The sequence below is a fragment of the Apteryx rowi genome, unplaced genomic scaffold, assembly GCF_003343035.1.
Source record: "Apteryx rowi isolate R43461 unplaced genomic scaffold, aptRow1 scaffold_407, whole genome shotgun sequence".
In the NCBI taxonomy this organism is placed as follows: domain Eukaryota; kingdom Metazoa; phylum Chordata; class Aves; order Apterygiformes; family Apterygidae; genus Apteryx; species Apteryx rowi.
Window position 1 is genome coordinate 148,080 of NW_020450598.1, and position 14,035 is coordinate 162,114.

At 45.6% G+C, this 14,035-nt stretch overlaps 1 pseudogene; it reads left to right on the plus strand.

Annotated features, from left to right (window-relative positions):
• The first annotated feature begins 49 nt into the window (after positions 1–49).
• On the plus strand, positions 50–9,817 carry LOC112970816 (annotated as a pseudogene).
• Positions 9,818–14,035: the final 4,218 nt, after the last annotated feature.

A 14,035-nucleotide genomic window follows, 5' to 3' on the forward strand; every position in this document is an offset into this window, starting at 1 on the left:
ACCTTTTTCCTCCCTGATTTCCTGCTTGTACATTATTTTCCTTTTTTTTAAAAAAAAAAAAAAAAAAGCCTTTTGTACAGCGAGCAGCTTTCTGCAGGCGGTAAGGAATTGTTGTAGGCCGTCGGAGTTTATTTCTGGAACGCGTGCGTTTATCGGAGAGGAGGGAATGCAATGGGCGCTTTTGTATAACAATACCCACGACTGTATATTTCCTCGGTTCTGTTCTCGTAGCTCTGTAAAGAAAATAAGGCGTTTTCTTACCTTACGCGTAGTAGTATTACAATGGGTGATCGTCTTTAATCCCCCCCATGGGTTGCAGTGAGGATCACATGTGGCTTTAGCAGCTTACCTCTGGTGGGCTTGTCGGCCGCCCTTGGGACAACCGGCATTTTCCCTCGCACGCGCGCAAATGCGCACGTGCTCTCTCTCTCCTCTTCTTTCCGAATGACCATGACTGGTGGATTTGCAACTTTAGCTGTTTGAAGATCTTTTTCCTAAATTATTTTTCAGAGGGCGAGCGAGTTTATGCTCCAGCCTTGGTGTGGGGGGGGGGTGGTTCCCCTCACCCCGTCGCCTTTTGCGAATGGCCCAGTGGAGAAGCAACTAATCCCTGGGTTGCTTAAAGGAGACTGAATTGACACGTGTAACCTTCTTAAACCTTCTTAAACCTTGAAGTAGGGTAGCACAGGTCCCTCATCTGAACAACCAAGGGGTACATTTTTAGTTTATGCTATTATTATGACAACTGACGGGGTCATTTTTGTCGTAATTTATTTTGCAGTTCTCAAAGGGGCTCTTTTGGCTCCGTTCAGAACTTCCTCGTGGAACGAATTTGAAGCACACCATCCACGTGAGCAAATGCAAGAGGGCTTGGTTTTGTTTTGACGTTGATAATGCAATTGCAAGAACAGACACTACCGCACTTGAGTTTTGCTAGCCCAAGTACGTTTTAAAATTGCGCACAGCTTTGGTCGTTGGAACCGGCTTCAGCGTAGGCTAAAAATCAGGCGCACATGCGAAAACACAGCGTACCTGTAGATGTCATTTCCCAAAATGACCACTTGGCTGCTGTGACCTAAAATGAATCTGGCTCGTGGAATCTGGTGACTTAATATTTAGAATATTCACTCAGCCAGTTGCAAGGCATTGGCGGTAACCACGTTTACACGATCGCTTTTGTTGTCAGACCTTCCTAGCCGTTCTGTAATTTTTAATAGCGGTCATGGAAAAATCAGTTTTTCTGTTCCTGAGGACTTGCTGGCTGACCGTGCCGGACTTGGTTTCATTTCAAGTCAGGTGGCTGTAGCGAGATACTCAGCAGCTTTCCATCGTGTTGCTTTTGGGATGCCGTGCCCCTTCCCTCCAATCATTTCGCTAAAGCTTTCGCTGGAGATGGAAAGATTTCCCAAGGCTTTAAAGCTTGTCTCCTCCCAAGTCCCGCTCAGGCGGATTTGCTTCTTAAACATGCCCGCTCTGTGGGTGAGGTCTGGATGATGTAGGAGCTGGTGCAGACAGCAAGCAAAAGGGGCCCCTCGTTCGGAGGATCGCTGGGGTTTATATGTTTTGGGTTTTTTTTAATTATTATTATTATTATTTTTCCCCCACCTTTGGAGCCGGCAGCCTCTTCCTTTTTGCCGGCGCTGCTGCAGGGCCTCCGTGCCGGGAGCAGCCGCGCAGCGGGGATTTTTTTCCCCCTGCTTGGAAGGGAAGGAACATCTTGAAATCGTCGGATATAGAAGCGAGTCCCAGTGTTTGCAGTACGCGATTAATCATTTGGGGTTTTTTTGGTTTTTGTTTTTTTTTTACTTTCGATACAAAACATTCCTTTTTTATTAGTCGCAGTCATGTATTCATTCCATTCTTCCTTTTGTAAACTTTTTGGGCCCACGTCTTTTACGGGCATTGATATATATAAATATATATATAAATATATATGAATATATTTTTTTAAGTTTCCTACACCTTGAGGTTGCATGGTCTGTAAGGTTGGCATGTCTTTATATTGTATACAGATTTTGCACGCCAAACTTGGCAGCTTTGAAAAAGAAAAAAATTTTTTTTTTTTTTTCCTCTCGTGGCATTTGCGGAGACAAAGGTTGGGACATTTTTCGGTCACAAACACACACACTCACACAAATACACACAAAGGAAGGAGAGTGGGAAATTTTTTTGCGTCTTACTGAACTTAATAAGAAATTGTGCTTTTTATTGTAAAAAAAAAAGAATAAATAAAAAGGACTACTTAAACATTTCTCATTTTAAGAAGAAAAAGACGTTTATCTAGCACTTGTGACTTACCAATAATAGAGTTTATTGTATTTATGTGGAAACAGTGTTTTTAGGGAAACTACGCAGAACACACAAAGTAAACTGCCTGTGTCTTTTTTTTTTTTTTTTTTAATTTGGTTGGGTATTTTAATTTCTTCACTGGGTGGGGAGGTTGGACACAACCCTTTGTCAACACATGTAGTCATTAATTCTGAGAAGATGAATGACGAGGACTTTAAAGAGTTAACTCTTCAGCACAGCTGTGTTAACTTTTTTAAAATTGCTTTTACATGATGTATTGGTAGGTTTCACTTTAAACAGTCCTGTACTGTGCAACACTGTGGTTTAAAACGCGACTTTACATCAAAAGGAAAACATGTTTCTTCATTGTCATGAAGTTGAGCTCGTTCTCAGCTCATCTTCACTTTGTCTTTGATATTGATGAAAAAGTATCCTATTGAAAGAAAATAAATTAACACTTTTCTGTGCTCCATAGTGGAGGCGCTATTTTCCAATTTATGAGGATGACAAACTTATATATATAATATATATATAAAAGTGGGGGGAGGGGTTGAAACATTATTCACCCAAGAGCTTATTACAGATATGTAGTATCAAAAAGTTGTAACTATATTATATTCTACTTTATACCTATACATGCTCAGTATGACGTCACCATTGGTAGCAGCTACCGGTTTACGATGTAATTTAGACACAGTTTCACTCTTATTGTATGGACCCTACTTTAAGTGATGGTAGCATTCTTTGTGCTAAATTTTCTGATGGTCCTTTCTTTTACTTGGTGGAGTTGGAATATTTTTTTCATTCTTGTTTTTTGTTTGGTTGGTTTTGTTTGTTTTTTCTTTTTTCCTTTTTTTTTTTACTGGCCAATGGTGTCTTTCTCTGACAGTACCGACTTCAATTTCAACTTTATTAGGAGTCCAGTATTTTGTACCACATCATGACAACTTGTTATTCTTGTGGTGTAAATAAAAAGAAAAAGTTAATTATAGTACCATCTTTGTTTCTGTCACTGATCTTTCTATCTGATGCCTCTGGTTTAACTTCTCAGAGCTGGCTTGCACAGACAGCACTGACCGTGTAATGCTTCATGTGCTTTAAACAGAAGAGTTTCTTAGTGTGATTGAAGAGGGACTCATTACTGAACCAGCTTCTTGGCCAATAGATATCCATACATATGCCATGCTATCCCTGGTAGGAAAATTGTTAGACCTTCTGCGCAATTTCCCTGCCACTTCTAAGGTGTTCATAGACAGGCACTTGTATGGAGAGAATGTAGAAAAAAATAACGGTCTCCCACTGAAACTGAATTTCCAACAGTAAGGCTATGAGAGCTGGTCTTTGCTGAAATTTCCCCCCCAAATCCAGCGCTGAGTGACTTACCTGGGAAAATCAACACAGAGGAGAAGCTGACATTTTGTATCTCCCTCCACTCTGCATTTTGCAGTTGTTGTTCCTTCACTTTGCAATAGCCTGAATTTCTTTGGAAGAGTATTTTGAGGAGAGCTGGGTGGACAATTACTTGCCCTCAGACCAGGTCTGTAGGGGGTAAGGTCTGAATCCCAGAGATCTTTATTCATGTTTTAGATTGCAATTACATCCTCAGAGCAGTGGAGCTGTGGCATGCCCGCCCTTCAGCAGAGCTCATTCACCTCCAAGGTACGTAATTTGCTATTTCTGTTCATGATGATCAGGTTCTGCTTTGCTGTCTTTTGCAAGACTGGGTGGAAGACTGTCCTGTAAATGCACAAATCATGTCTGTGCCTCATTTGAGCAAATTCTGCACACATAGCCAAACTGTCCATGCCTCAGGAGAGGGTTGTGATTGCCAGAATCAAATGGCGTGAGCTGCAACGTGTTGTTGTAGCCCCACAGCACTTCTGCTAGGAGAAATGTCGGGTGAGTAAAATGGAGCTTGGAAGCCAGCATGAGAGCACTTATTTGCCCATTGGTCCGTGCAGCTCAAATCCCTCCTCAGAGTGACATATTTCTATACTCAGAAAGGGAGATCCGGGTGGGCTGAGCACTATTCCTGGCACGTGGGAGAGTGTGGCTCTCCTGCACAGGGTCTCCACCTTCCCAAGGGTAGGCAGTTTCCCCGGCTGCTGTGAATGGGTCCAGGAGTGCCAGATAGTCTTCTTGTCCTTTGGGAGAAAGGAGGTGCTGAGCCACAGGTGGCTCTGGGAATGCTGGTGGCTCTGGTCACAAGAGGATCATGGCTTGGAGGAGCTGGACTCATCCCTGGGTTCCTCCAGTACCAGGGCTGAGGATCTCTCTGAGGTTCTCAGCGTCACTCTCAAGTGTTTAGATCAGTTAGGCAGATTTATTATCAAGTCATTATTCTAGTCATTTTGCTTGTGCATGGAGCTCACTGAACCATCTGAAGTCAGCCTTCTCCATGCATTTCAATATTATGCTTTTTCTGATTGCAAGGCAATGAGCTATGCTTCAGATCTGGTGTCCTGGGTTTTAAATGTCTCCTTCCTGGATAGAGAAGGCAAATCCTTGAGCCTCCCATTTAAACTAAGGCTCATGTCGTTCTGCAGAGTGGATTTAAAAAGGAAAGACTTACCCATTGTATGGGAACTGCTGTACAGCAACCCTGGCGTAAAATGGAGCATGTCCTTTGTTATCTGTCTTTTTATGCTGAAGAGTAGCCTTCAGTGTAGCATCACAGCCTGTGAGAAGCTTATGAAGAGCAGTACAGAGTAGGACAAGGAAAAGTAGTCAAATTTAGTCACCATCCTGTAGAGTGACCCCATCATGACTTTGGTGTCTATTTGTTACATCAGTAGCAAACCTAAGCAGTTAGCCAAGGGAAAAAATGACATTCCTTCTTCAGGCTAGGATCATCATTTCTTTCTCAAGTGGCAATGAGCCTGCCATGGCCTGGGATCATCTCCATTGATGTCATATGTAGTTCAGCGTGGCAGTGTAAGGAGCTGTGGGGTTTGTTAGTCTGTATGGAGGGAAGAGAGGAAAGGCCAAAAACTAGAGGTAGTAGAGGGATCTTTAAGGTGTCTGCAGGGAATTGACCTTGTGGAAGGTATAGAGGAGAGCCCATAGCAAAAAAAAACAACAACAAAACAAGCAAAAAGCCCTCCATCAGCTAGTGAAGCTAAGACTGTGGTTTCAGTGCCCTCTTGGGCATTTACCCACCTCTTCATTTACAGTTAATTACAAAATCACTGTGGTGGCTTCACAGTTCATGTGTGGAGTTGCTGGCATTTGCAGTTTCCTCACACTTCTCTGTGACTTGCTTTGGCACGCGTGATCTTGGGAGCATTGCAAACCTCATATCAGCAGGCATCGCTTTCTCACCCTGTGTGCTAGGTTCAGTCCTTCTGAACATGCAGGGGTCAGCTTCTCCCAAGGTGCTCTGAGAAAAGGAGACCCAAAATCCAGGGCAAGATGAACAGAGTGAGTGTACAAACACATGATGGGTCTGCTGTGCATGGTAACAAAGGTGTCTGGATGCACATGCCTCTACTTTCAGGAAAGTGGGGAAGGCACAGGCAGAGTTGCTCATGGTCTAAACCCACCTAGGCCTTTGCCCTTAGAGATGGCCAAAGGATTAGAGAAGTCAACCTGTGCAATGCCCTGTTTGCATATTGGGGCAACACATGAGCCTGCCCCATCCCTGTCCGCGGCAGAAATGGCATCTCCCTCCTGTGTGTGCAAGCCCAGTCCCACGTGGGTGGCAAGCATTTGCATGTTGCTTGCTCCAGCTGTGGTATACCAGCACCCAAACCTGGACATCGGAGCTCAGAGCGAACTGGAGGGCCAGCACTTGCCTGGTGCCCCAGGCACCATATCATGCTTGCTTCAGGACATGCAAGAATCATGAGGGCAGCTGCCAGCTGAGATGACCCATGTGCAAGTAGAAAGCATTGGCAAACACAACAGAGGGGGAGGGTGTAAGGCTGCAGCTCCTTCAGGAGGAGGCACCTGGGGCTCTTTTGGGCAGGAGTTTGAGAATGATCTTGCAATAGGGAGACATCATCTACTGGTGTGAAATCCCACAGCTGGCCAATCAAACCCAGTTCTTAAAGCCTCTGGAAAGAGGTTTTGTTTGGAGAGTGTTTCAAATATGATTTCAGTTTCCCATTAAGTGCTTTTGCCAAAAGTTGTTAATCCTTTAAGAAGCCCCAGGTCTCTCTCTGCAAAGCTGCATGTGCTCTGACAAACACTCATTGCTAAGCAGTGGTTTCAAGACCCTATGAATTAGGATGATAAAGGGAGGCTGTTTAAAAGGTGCTGGGCTGGATGTTTTGGAGGGTAGCCTGTGACAGGGCAACCTGGGCTTCCCTTTGGAGTCCCTAGGACAAACAGTATCTCTGCGTATCCAGATCTGCAACAATACTTCTTGCTTATCCAAATCCCCCCATTAAAACCTGCTGGTCCAGCTCCGTGTGTGCAGCTTGCTGGGGAGTGGGACCTGGCCCTTGAGTGTTGACATGTTGGGCCTGCAAATTCATCTGCAATCCAGAGCTGCCTAATCTAGCTTGAAATGCTCGGGGCTTGCTGCTCTGCTTGAACATGTGGCTGTAAGCCTGACGCAATGCAATGGGGAGGCCAGTTTGCTGCCTCCTGGAGGGTTAAACTGAAGAGCGTGGCACCTACGCTGGGGTCTATGTATTAAATAATATATTTCAATAGCTGCTGCTTTAGCCATGGAAATTTTTATAGCTAGATATCCATTAATCCTAAAGAAAATAACATTGAACTGAAATTAATCTGCCCCAAAACCTTTACAGTAGTTCCCAGGGCGCCTGCTATCTCCTGTTGCTTGGATGCCTGCAGCTGAGAGCAAAGGGCAGCTGCCAAGCCAGGTATTTTTTGCAGTCACCTGAAGGATGGCTGCTGGCTCTGTGGGGAAGGAAGTCATTTCCTTGGGCTTTTCTGGGTTTAGTGGGATTTGATTTTTTTTCTTTTTTTTAGGAGAACAAGGCTGTTTCTCAATCTGGGCATCGAGTCAAGGCTTCGTGCTTTGCATGAATGTCTCTCTAGGACTGGGAATGCTGCAGGGGAAAGAATAAGGTCCAGTATTAAATATATAGCCTGAGCGCACAGGGGGCTAGAGTTCAGCCAGTGCCAACAATATGTCCTTGTTTTGTGATGGGATTTGGAGCTCTGCTGAGTGGAAACTTTCTCCTAGGGCTGGTGCATGTTTGATCCTCTTGTGGGCTGCTCTGAAGCCCATTTAGGGAGATGGGACTTCATTTGTTCCCCCTGGCTGGATGTTACGCACAAAATATGAGTGTAATCTGCAGAGCTGCCCTGCGGTGTCATTTGCTTTCTTCCCTGGGCAATGGGAATGATTTTGCTGATAGCAGGAAGGCAGGCAGCCACAAATGAGGTGGGTGGTCTCTTGTGCTAAAGCTATACATGAGTCTGTGTGTGCCTGTCGCCGCCTTCTCCAGGCTTCCCAGCTCTGGGCAGAGGTCCCAGTGGGCAAGCTCCAGTGTTTGCCCTGGGAGAGGGACCCTCAATCCATCCATTCTCTTGCCTGGTTTGCTGTTCTGTCGTGCTGCAAAAGGTCTGCTGGTCAGATATCCCCCAGGGAAGGCAAGTCAGACACTGGTCTTCCTCACCCAGAGGAATGAGATGCTGTCGGCACCTGTTGGCATCATCCTGCCTAGAGCTTGCTTTCCATCTGTCTCCCATCTTGCTGCACCTGGACCTCTGCCATCCTCAAGAGCGGTTTTGGAGCATGTCCTTCATAGCAGTCAAAGCTAACCACTTGTGTCCAAAATAGGCTCTGACCCCCCCAATCCTGTTCCCCTATGGATACCCCTGAGGAGCAGCAGCAAGGCTGAAGGGCTGTGAGTGGCATGGGAGGAATGAACAGGCTGACAGAAATACAGGGAGGAGAGGGAAATGCTGGACCACAATGGGCAGGAAGAGCTAATGTGGTCTGCAGGGAGGAGTAGACACAGATAGGAGCAGAAATCTTGCGGGAGGAGCTTGGGGAGAGGGTGGGTTGGGAAGGGAGCAGGCAGGCGTCATCGCCAGACAGGGCACAGCTAGAAGCTGGCATGATAGGCCACCAAGAAGGCCCAGGAGTGAGCTGAGAGCCATTCTCTGAGAAAAAAAGCCCACAAGTCTCACTTTTTCTACTGTGAAGCTGCCGATACAAAAAAAAAAAATCCCTCTTCCTGCAGCATAAGTTGTTGGATGCCAGGCCTCCAAGGGGAAGAGGCAATGGGCTTGGGCTGAAAAACTGTTTCTGTCTCACTGCTTGCGGTCCTTCCTTTTCCAGGAATTGCAGTCCTGGGGAAAACGCAGGGCCACCTTGTGTCTGGGAAAGCAGCTCCACTCTGGTGGGCTGGGTAGGACACGTGGCAGTCACGGGCCCTGCAAAACCCTGGATTCTGTTGCATCAGTGCCTGTTGAAAAAAGACATTTCCAGGAATGCCTGGGCTACATTTGTGAGCAGCATTGCTCAGCCATTCCCAGTGCTAGGGAATAATTCACTTATCAGATAAAACCTGCATTTGGGGTAGCTATACTTCCAATGCAAGTCTGGACCAAAACCAGTGAGCATTGAATTGTCTCAAGTGCTGAGTCGCTCTCGTATTGATGTGGATTTACATGACAGATATGCATACTTAAAAAATACTCTGTTTTTGCACGTGATTAAAATGACCAGATCCAGATATTCTTTTCCAGGTAAAATTCAGATTAGTGCTTTCCTCTGTAAAAATAACCGTTGCTAAGCAAGCAAGAATTATTGGCGAAATTCAGTAAGTGGAAATTGAAATGTACTTGCCATAAAGTAGTAACAGCTTTAGGGAAAAAATAGATTTGGCGATAATGGTACTGGAAAAATATAACAGCTGAGTGTGTGTGCTAAAAGCCAGATGCTCTGGGATATTTCTCTCCCCACAGCAAATGGGACAGGAGGTTGACCACACATCTCTGGTGCAGGAGAGTAGGCCAGGAGATGTTGCACACTGTTTCCTCAGGAGCAAAATGCGATACCTAATTCCCCCTGAGAAGTCACAACAGCATGGTTGTGTCCGGGAACTTGATTCCTGCTTGAGCACAGGAGGAAAAGCTACAGCCTGGGCAAGGTGGCAGGAATCTGTTCCTATGGGTGGGACTGCTGTGATTTGCTTAACATTAGGAAAAAGTAACAGTCCAACATCCTCTGTTGGCATAATCACAATAGTGCATGTGTGTGGTGGCTGAATTGTAGTGTTCAAGAGTCCTGTCCCAAAACAGGTAGGTGCTATTTTAGCAAGGGTATGTTCTTTAGGCCACCCAGAGAAACTGTGGGAGGGAAGCAGGGGTGGATTTAAAAAAATAAAAAACAAACCCAAGAAGGATCAGCCGCGTGGGTGGCTGGGGGAGGGGTGGGGTTGAAACTGATGCTCTTTTATCTCACCTGCAGACAGTGGTGATCCATGTGAAATCTGTCAACAGCAAGTTCAACCTCAGAGAAACATCAAATATGAAAGGATTTAAAAACAAGAGATCGATAACGATTGATATTGATCAGTCTGTTGCCAGACTGGCAAATTGATCTGAGATCCAAAAAGATGAATTAAGAAGTTATAGACTGGTTGTAGGAACAAGAGGCTTTGAAGGAGAATACCCAGAGTGCCACCGCAACTCCACCAAGAGCCAGACCCTTTAAAAAGCCACTATGTGTTTACTTCTAGGTAGAGCAAATGCAGCCAATGTTTGTGAAGTGATGCAGGGAAAACACAGGAGGGCATTAAATTGTGCAGAAAATTTTAAACACAAAAGCAGGAGGCCCTTTGATGAGAAATGCCCTGCATACAGGGACACAATTAAGGCTTGCAGACAGTAAAAACAAGTGTGTGTGCGCGCATGTGTGTGTGTGCATACACACGTGCATCCTTTATGGAACATGTGGCAGAAGCATGCCTGATGCAGAGGATGAAATTTTATACCTCCCAAAGATGGCACAGGGCAAAGCAGCGTAAGTAGCAATAGTCTTCAGCTGGCTTCTCATGCCAAGGCACCAGCCCTAGTCACACCAGAGGCAGCCTGAATACCAACCTGAGGTGGTACATTCACGGAGGGCTGCAGGAAAATGAAAACACACAACATGCAGAAAGCAATATCACATGTGTTGCTAGCAGAGCAAGGTCTGTTACAGGCGGGCTATTCACTAGAAGTACTGAGGCAGAAATACCAGACAACACAGAAGCCACTAAATAGCGTGAATCTGGGTGCTTCCTGACACTAGACCAGGGGCAAGTGATTCATACAAAAGGCACGCGAGCAAAGCAAAGCAAACCAAGAGAAACAAAAACAAGCAGAGCAAGAAGACAACTGGGAGAAGTAGTCATGACTGCTAAGGTCACCAAATCCTGGAAAAGCCCTGAGCGTCCATATGGAGATCCAAGCCATTTGGACCAAACCTTGCAAAACTTTTGCTACTGAAGTAATCAGTATCTCTGAAAACATATTACCTGACTTTGCTAAGGAAACTGGGATGTCACCAACAGCAGAGAGATTAAAACTATGTTTTGGGTGCTGATGAATATGTATGGCTGGCTGAGGTGCTATCCGGGATCAAAGACATCGTGGGAGGGTATTGGTGCTGGCAGGAAGGTTGCTGTGGCAGGACTCCTGGGGATCTGCTGTATGTGGACACACTAACAGCACATCATGAATGGTGCTGAGCACATTCAAAACTGAATAAAAACAGGGGGGAGCTGAGTTGAACTGCAGTAAAATCCCATCGGATCTGGCTGACTGTCCAAGGTCAAATGTGAAAGTGATAAAACAGATGTCTTCACCTAAAGACAGTAAGTCAGGGAAGGTGTCAGATACCCAGTGAAGTTTTTTCAAAGCCTGCTTTCTGGGCTGGTGTTGGCCAGATGATTATGCAGCCTGGGCACAGTTACCACAATGTGATGGAGCCATCATGTGTATGCAGTAGCCAGGGATTGCCCTCAAAAATAATGAAGATGCCTATTGCCAGGAGAGCAAAGATAGGTCCAAAGTAAAAAGAAATACCTTGCAGATTATGCCTGCATACAAGATTCAGTCAAATTGTCCAAGGACAGGAACTAGCTGAACTAGAAAGAGCTAGTAAGTAACACTGAACATTTTCCAAGGAAGTGCCAAAATGTTGATGGCATCTGCCGCTAAAACTGGAACAACAGCAACTGGTCTGGAAGAGTAAGACAAATGAACCTTCTTTAAAAAAACACAGATGAATTCAAACCCAACCATCTCAGAGACGTGCAGATGTTGTGATGAAGTTTCTCCATATCGCATGCTTCAGCCAGGCCCTCAGGACAGCCTGATGGTTGCAGGTTTTAATGAAGATGTGAACAACCTAATGCAAATCCTAAATCTACCTGTCTAAGACAAGCTAGACTCTTCAAGCTTTAGGCAGTGCAGCCAGTCTCACTTTCAGGGGCTTATAGAAGTTAAATCATGTGCAGCAAGAGGGATTTGTGAAAGAGGGAGAAATTGTTTTATAGTAGGTGTCTGGGGTTCTTGCTAAAGAAGTGAGAGATTCATTTTGAAGCCCCTGTTGCATATGCACATGGATGGGAGAGGTCTTGCTGACCAAGCCTTGGCCTTGGCATGGTCCTGTTTTGGCATGGAAGCTTTTAGTTCATTTTGAAAACTACTTTCAAAACCTCAAGCCTGTCTGCAAAATGCAATTCTTCTTTTCCAACCAGTGATGAAACCTGACTGAGAAGTACTTTGTATAGAAAGGGACTTGGATGTTACATTGCTGACTTCTTATCCAGAACAACATTATGACATGAAAATATTGGAACCTGAGAATAAAAATAGGGTCTTCAGCTCAACAGAAACACCAGAACTAGGAGAGACATAGAAAATGTCAACCAAGTTAGTTCTGCGGCAGTTTCAAGGAAAGAGTCACAATGAACCTGAGAACAAATTGTGCAAGATGAAGAATTGCAAGCAGGTAAGTCTGTTGATCTGTGAGGACTGTCAGAATTTGAAGGAACAGTCCCATCTGCCTCCCAAGAGTGCCTGGACTACCAAGATGAGACCAAAGCACCCAAGCTAATGTCACATGTAGAAGCAGTCAGATCACAATACTGTGCAGAGAACATAAATTCTCTCAGGCATACCTAAGAGCTGGTCTGGAACAGCATAAAGTCAGAGACAGTTTACTGGCCAGAGATATCCACTGTCCTCCCAGGCCCAGTGAAACATTGTAGGGAAACGCAGGCCAAGACCAAAAAAAGGGGGGGAAGGGGATAAAGAAAATATAGAACATTCCCTCTAGCCTGGAGTGGAAAGCAAGGAGAGACCTTTTCACCACAAACCACACAAACTACCTCAAGATTTCAGACTGCTATTCAGGCTTCTGGGAAGTGAATAGACCACCAGACCCCCTTTCGGCAAACAGCAAATGCAGCAGGGAAGCCATCTGAGCTAGGGCAGCATTCCCTGGCGCATTGCTTGGGATGGCCCACGCTGGCTCACTTGCTGTGGATTTAGCACAGCTTGCCCAAGACTTGTTATCACTGAGGGGACAGCCCTCAGATGGGTAGAGTTGCAAAGGCTCAACTAACGAGTGTTGCAAGACAAAATGAGAAAGAAGGAAAAGCAAAGGAAATGGGTGGCAAGCCATCCTTGAAAGGAAATCTGTTCCCACAGGAGGTCCGGTGGCAGTCTGACACAGGGCTTGATGCCAAGGCACAGATGTATTATAATAGTATGGTTGCTCCTGGCAGTGGAAGGAGTAGCAGACAAAAAGGGGGAGAGGAATGTGAGGCCATAAGCCTACTAAAACTCACAAGCTACAGACCCAGGCCACACTGGGAGAATTTCTCTATTTCCTTAGGGCAAACCATACGTGGCAAAGAAAAACCCAATCATCGAATGCATCAGTCCTTAGTCATCTTATCCAGCTGCGGCTGGGCATCTGAACCCTAGAAAGCCAAAATGCATTCAGCCCCTCTGGGCACAGGGCTGCAAGACAAATCCAGCTGATGATGAAATGTGCATTATGTGGAGCTGCAGTTGGCAAGGTGGTCACAGGCCTCTACAGCAAGGAGCTGGCTCTCTGAAATGAGCTATCTGGCACACAGGTGGGCTCTCTGGCATCAGCAGAAAAGCTTGTTCTTGCCACAGCACCTAGAACCCAGGATGGCACTCTTAAGGCTGGATTAAGCACAAACAAGCTTGGAGGAAAACAGCAATTTAGGAGCTGGTTGATTTAAAAAAGAAAAGGGTGCCCCAGCGGTCCTATGAAGAAAGGGAAATGCATCTTGAGGTTGGACTGCTTCACTCTTACTAGCTTCAAGGTCCTTTTGCCTCCTGAGCAAATGTACTGTGCGGTTATCTGTGTGAGCTGTTTAGGGAATAACAAAAGCTGGCAAAGCTCTGGAGATTCACAGAAAACAGGGCTCCTCAGGAAGTCTGTGCTATGTTGTTTAGCTCTGGGATAACACAGAATATATTTTAATAGTTGTGAAAGAGCTAAAAAAAMCCCTCTGTGGGCTGTGGGGAAGTTACAGAGTTTCAACAAGACCACCTAGTTGCTCTGATCCAAAAAGCCATTTTAGATCAGGTTGGGAGAGTCAACTGAGCAGAAGAGGACTCCAGCCAACTCTTCACGTGTGACCTTCCTCTCCTCCACAGCAAAGGCTTAGGGTTAGGGTCAGCCGAACCCAGAACAGGCGCAACTGCGTGCTGGAAACTGCTTGTTTCTGGAGCACTGCCTCTGCGTGGGCCTAGGGAACCATTCAGGGCAATGCTTTCACTAGTGATC